The following is a 6,906-nucleotide window of genomic DNA, read 5'->3' on the forward strand; positions in this document are numbered from 1 at the left end:
CAATGTTTAGTACTGTATTTGCATACAATAATTATTCTGATTTTAAAAGCTGTAATATTGTATGAAACAAGGGAAACAACTAAACTTATGCAAGAATGCGAGTTTATTCCGGGCAATAAAGTGAAGTTTTGAAATGAATAAAGGCAGCCTGGAATGGTTCGTCTCCCAGACCCCTGCTTGTAAACGTTTCAACGCCCTTATACTTAAGTGTCCCAGAATTTGTCAGAGATTTGGGATGCAAGCCTAGGCATAACGAGTATCTTGTGGTGGTTAGCTTAGTACACACTTATGAACATAAATTCAGTCTTTTGCATTAATTGTGGCTATGGTTTGTGCTGCAAAATCTCACATTTCCAATTTCCCACTATGAGCATCTAAGAAAGTGTTAATAATATGGTTCACAATTTCACGAGAAGTGCATTATGAAATATTATGCTGCAAAGTAAGATAGAAAAATTGACTATTACTGTTCTAGCTGTTTGCTAATAATTATGAAAATATACACTATTCCCATTCCTAGATTAAGGTTTATGAAACCAGCTAACTTGCAAATTATAGCATAACATCAGGTAAAATAGTTGATGATGAAAATTGTCAGTAATGCATGCATAGTTAGTTGTATGCTTGACAGATAGTGTTATTTATACTGCTAATTATACAAATATGCATAATTTTGCAAGTTTCTGCAAATATTTCGACAAACAAGTACAGAAAAGACATTTTATGCCATCATGTAAAAAAGGTTAAGTCACATGAACAAAAAGGTGTGGATGACAGTTTATTTATGCATTTATTTATGTTTGTTAACTGGATGTGTGGGCTGACAGAAAACCCTTTTCAGAAACTACCCTGGCTAAATGGCAAAAACACAAGTTTATATTACAATATTTAGAACAAATATAATAAACATAGGAAATAAAAGGCAATACAAAATCACGTGTTCATTACAAAAGTAAGCATAAAGTAGTTGAAGCAAGTATTACAGTTAGAAATGCTAAACAAAGCAAACTGTTTTCTCTCTCTGTCTCACTCACTCACACACACACACACACACACACACACACACACACACACACACACATATACACTCACCAGATCTTTGAACTATTACTACATTGAGAAAGTATATATATATATATATATATATATATATATATATATATATATATATATATATATATTATTTACAAGTTTTAAACATAATATTTAAAAAAATCTGTAAAATTTGCATTGTCTGTCAGCTTAGTATCCAAGGAGATAAAGGACCCTGAAGAGAGTGCACTGATGTTCCTTAGAGAAGTAATCCTTCATCCTTTTTAATTGAGTAAGATTTTCCAGGGTTCTAATTTTTTTGTGTGACCCATTTTAAGACTCAGTGAAAATTTATAAACATATTTTTTACGTATGGCAAGTGAGAAATAGGAGGGACAATTTATTTTATAAGAATAGTTGTAATTCGGGGAATAAAGAGTGTTTTGTAGATGGTTTGGTAGCTATTTGGGGGTGGGGGTCCATACCTATCCTTGCGCAGTTTAAAAGTTAGGGTATTTAGTAGGTACATAGCTGCTTTTCCAGAGACTGATAGACATTTTGCATTTCTAACTGAGATGCAGTGATGTTTGTTAGCTTTGGCTAGGTTAGTAAATCAGAAGCTCTTGTTTTCCGTTGTTACAGTTCCCAAGATAGGAACAATTATTTTTTAAAATTTAGAGAAAAGCATCATTTTAGACTTTATTTTTGCATTTTGCTATATTATTGATGTTAAAACAATGAGTGCATTGTCTTCTATAATTTCTAAAAAAAGCTAATTTGCTAAATACATTGTTGTTTACTCAGATTTAATGCCATTTACTTCATAGATTCATAGGTAATTACTAGGCTAATGACTCCAGCAACCTTTTTAACCAAAACCCAACTTATCATCAATCCAAAGAAAACTCAGCTTATGATTATAACCAGTTCTAACAAAAACACTGATAACAGTCAATTCACTATCTACTCCACAAATGCTGCTCCAATCGCTCCAGTGGCACAGGCTAAGCTATTGGGAATAACCATAGACTCCCACCTAAAATTTGATAGTCATCTCAACTTAACTATTAAAAAAGTACGCGCCAAACTGGGATCACTCTACCGTATCATTCCATTTCTTACCAGCAACACAAGATCAACCATTGCTCGCTCCCAACTTTCTATCCACCCTACTCTATGCATCTCCCATTCTGACTAATCTCAACAAAACTGAACTAAGCAAAATGGAAGCCTGCTATAACAGAATTGCCCGCTTTGCTGCAAATTGCTCATATAGAACTCATCACTGTTCTGCTTTGAGACAGCTCCACTGGCTTGAACTGCCCAACCTTCTAACCTACAATCAGCTCTGCCTCTGTCATTCTATCTATTACCTCCCCAATAAGTGTCCTGCCCTCAAAAACCTAATGCAACATCACTCAGCCAAAAGGCCTCTTAGATCATCAAGCAAACTACTACTAGAAGTCACCAACAGATACAATAGCTTTAGAGATGCGTTATATAGTAGTTTAGTGGCTAAAAATGGAACTCTGTCCCCACAAGCATTCAAAACACACCATCCAAAGCCTCCTTTAAAGACCTCATCAGACAACATCTCAAGCAAAGTTGGCAGTGCCATGATTGCTCCCCAGGCTAGTGAAAGCGGATAAGGTATACATACTAAATCTAGAGTACTTGATAATAGTTTTCAGTCTTACTCACAAACACTGGCTAATCTACAACGTATGTACTATACCTGTGTACTATGTATGTATTCTACCTATGTTCCAAATTTCAGCTATACACCACAAATCTATTAATTACTTTTATTTTTAAAATTAATATTTTTATGTTTGTTCTCTCCACTGTAACTGTTTATGTGCCGCATACCACTGTAAAAACATGTCTCTTGTAATTTGTGTGTATACTGATCACGTCTAAATAACTAAATGTATCTGTAATTTTTCTTTGTGGAGCTTTTCTCCCCGGGCCTCTGCTGAAAAAGGGCCTTTTCAGTTCAGTCAGACACCCCCGGGTAACAAATGTAAAATAAAATAAAATAAATAAACTTACCAACTGTATCTGACAAAGTTTTGATAGCCTAGGGTTATCTTAAGTGGTATATGTAGGCTTGAGCATGGGTGGTAAAGTATTTACAGGCTGGCTCTGTCTAATAGAGACATTGTTGCCAGACCAGAGGTAAATTTCTGATTTGCCATCGACTGGTCCAATTTATGCTTGAATTGGGTTAGGGAAGAGCTCTGCTTCACTTGGATGGGAATCCTGTTCTAGAGAAGGAGTAGGCTTTGAAACATATATCTAGCCCTACCACATGTCCTGTTCATTTTGCAAGAGAGATTTAGGTCCCTAGACAGGGTAAATCTGTTGATATTTGTTTTGTGGATATGCAACACATCCATCACAGGATGCTTTATAGCCAGGTGTATTTCACAACTCAGCAGTCTTTGGAGACCGAGCAGCGGAATTGGATTTTGAAGTGGTCTGCACAGGACATGTCATTTATGTCCTGTATTCTTTTTTTGTGAGGAACCTCTGTGGATGCTCCAGGTATATAGGTTCATAGGTTCATAGGTGTGTACTAAGCTAATGGCCCTGGTGCCTTTACAAGCCTAGCCCACAGAAGTGCCCTGGCATCATGCCGTCCGACATTAGTTCCCAGTGCCTCTATCAAGTAGAACCACCGGAGTGATCCCGGGGTGAACTTTCTATTACCCATCCACACATCAAGATTTCTCTTGAAGAGGGACAGCGAGGTGGTCTGCTTGACATGTATGGGAAGTCTATTCCAGAGAATGGTCAGTCTTTGGGTGAGGAACCTGTCCATCCAGCATGTTCTGTTGATTGTGGTAATGAGGTTGAGGTCTCTGGAGCATGTGGTGTGGAGGGATTGGGATTTCTTTAGATGTAGCATTTCTAACAGAGCTGGGTCAGACATGGCTTTGTAAGTCAAGCAGAGATCGCCCCTAAGTAGGCAATATGAGGTTCATAGGTTAATAGATTGGTACTAGGCTATCAGCCCAAGGGCCTATACAAGCCTAGCCATAACAACTCCCTGGATATTTCTTCCCACAATATTTACTTCCCTGGACCCCTGTCTAGTAGGGTGACTGACATGATCCCCAGGGTGAATTTCCTATCTCCCATCCAATCGTCAAGGTTCCTTTTGAAGAGGGCCAAGGAGGTGCTCTGCTTGACATGTATGGGCAGTCTATTCTAGAATATAGGGAGTCTCTGGGTCAGGAACCTATCCCTCCAGCATGTTTTGTTCATTGTGATGACAAAGTTTTGATCCCCTGGAGCATGTGGCTCTGAGGGATTGGGATTTCTTTAAGTGGAGATGTCCAACAGGTCAGGGTTTGACATGGCCTTGTATGTTAAGCAGAGATCGCCTCTGAGTAGACGATATGCCACAGAGTATAGCTGGTGTTTTTTTAGATGGTCAGCATAGGGCATCTGTTTTAGGCCTGTGATTCTTTTAGTGAGGTATTTTTGCAGCCTTTCCAGCTGTTGCAGTTGTCTCATGAGGTACATACCAACTGGGGCATTGTACTCTATAATGGGTGTAATGAGGGATGAGTACAGTGGGACAATGACCTCCTTTTTTCTGGGTAAAAAGCCCTTGATGATGAGGTGTGCCACATAGAAGGATTTTCTGACTGTTGTGGCAATGTGGTTATCGAAGGTGAGACCACTGTCCACCTGTGTCCCTAAGTCTCTCATCACACTTTCGGTGTTTAGTGTGCTGCCATCTATGTGGTAATTCATGGGCACATGGTTTTACCCAAAGGGGATAACTATATATTTCTTGGCATTAAGTTTGAGCCCATGGCTCTGGCACCAAGCATCTGTTTCTGTAAGGCCCTTTTGTAGAATATCCACATCATTTGGGGATTCAATAATGGCTCCCGGTTGCAGTCATCTGCAAACTTTGTTAGCCAGAGTCCTCTTAGTGTTGGCCTGTACTTCAGAGAAGTAGATGCCAAACAAGAGTGGCCCCAGGACTGAACCCTGAGGTACTACACTTCTTACTTGTCTGGAGCTGGATTTGGAGTCGGCTACTTTTACAGTCTGCGTTCTGTCAGTAAGCCAGTTGGCATCTCATCCAGTGATGTAGGGATTTATGCCCAGCTTAGTAAGTTTATCTATGATTCCAGAGTGGAGGATGGTGTCAAAGGCCTTGGCGAGGTCCAGATAGGCTATGTGGACTGCCTTACCCTCGTCCACAACTCTGGAGACTGATTCAAAGAAGTCAATCAGGTTCAGGAGACAAGATCGGCCCTTCCCGAACCCAAACTGGGTGGAGTCTAGTGTTTGAATGTTGCCAATGTCTTTGTGTATAAGTTTCATGATAATGCATTCCATGACCTTGCAGATCAGGCTTGTCAGACTGATGGGACAGTAGTTTGTGGGATCCAAGGTGGGCCCCCCCCCTTGTGGAGTTGGATAACTGTACCTGTGCACCACTCAGTGGGCACAAAGCCAGAGGTGAGTGTATGATTAAACATGACACTTAGGTGAGGTGCCAGTTTATTTTGTAGTTCATGTAGTACACAGCCTGGGATGTCATCTGGTCCCATGGATGCTGTATTCTTAGCTTTCGAGAGTGCAGTTTCTACCTGTGTGGCCATGATTACCGGATTTTGGCAATCCTTTGGTATTAAGATGGGCCCTTTACGGAGTGAGAGGGGGGTGAAGTTGGCACTAAATCGAGCTGCCAAGATATTGGCAATATCCTTTGGGATCAGTATATTTAATGCCATTCTGTTGTAGCTCAGAGCAGATCTGAGCATTGCCATTTAGATTCTTGACATAACTATAAAATGCTTTATGGTTGTCTTTGGAATCTTTGGCAATTTTATTTTCGTAACTAGGTTTGGAGGATTTTATGAGGGATCTCAGCTTCTTACTGAGGCTGGTAAGGGAGTTTTTTGCATCCTGAAATTTTCCTCTTTTTTGCAACAGTTTCTTCCTTCTGTTGTATAGTTTGTTTATAGCAGAGGACCACAAGATTGGCTTCCTTTTTTTGGAGGAGATCATCTTGGTTCTATTTGGGATTGCACGATTCATGCACAAGTGGATGTACTCGTACAGTGCTTTAGTGTAGGATTCTGCAGTTGAACTTTCAGCTCCCGTCTGCATGGGTGTTATGAAGTTTGCCACTTCTGACTTGAGTAGCATGAAGTTGGCTTTGGAAAAGTTTTTTACAGAGGTTTCCTTACTGGGGGTGGGGGTGGGATGTGGATGTCAAGAGTGATTTGCTTATGGTCAGACCTGACCAATGAGGGGGTGACCACTGGTGAGGAACATCTATCTCCCATGTTGGTAATGACCAGGTCTAGGATATTGGAGCCCCTGGTAGGACAATGTACTCATTGATCCAGGGCGTTGCAATTTATGAATTCCAAGAACTGTTGGGAAAAGGTGTTGGTACCCAAGTAGTTTTCCCAGTTAATGGCAGGATAGGGTAGTTGAAATCACCCAGTATTAGGGTGTTTGGTTGTATGTTAATATTTTCTAGTATGTTTAGAAAGGTAGAGAATAGCTGGAGTCTTTTGAGTCTGGCCATGTAAGACATGTGTTTAATGCCTAGGATCCTCTTTGTGAGGTAATTCTGTGACCTCCAGCTGTTGCAGGTGTCTAGTGAGGTACACGTCAAATGGGACATTATACTTGATGATTGGTCTAATGAGGGAAGAGTAGAGAAGGACGATGACCTCTTTCTTCCTGGATGCAAAACCCTTGGTAATGAGATGTGCCACATAGAAGGACTTTCTGACCACAGTGGCAATGTGGTGGTTGAAGGAGGGATTGCTGTCAACCTGCATCCTCAGATCTCTTATAACTCCTTCAGTGTTCAGTGGGCTTCCATCGATG

Source organism: Protopterus annectens, chromosome 1.part1, assembly GCF_019279795.1.
Source record: "Protopterus annectens isolate FY-2018-M chromosome 1.part1, PAN1.0, whole genome shotgun sequence".
NCBI lineage: Eukaryota > Metazoa > Chordata > Ceratodontiformes > Protopteridae > Protopterus > Protopterus annectens.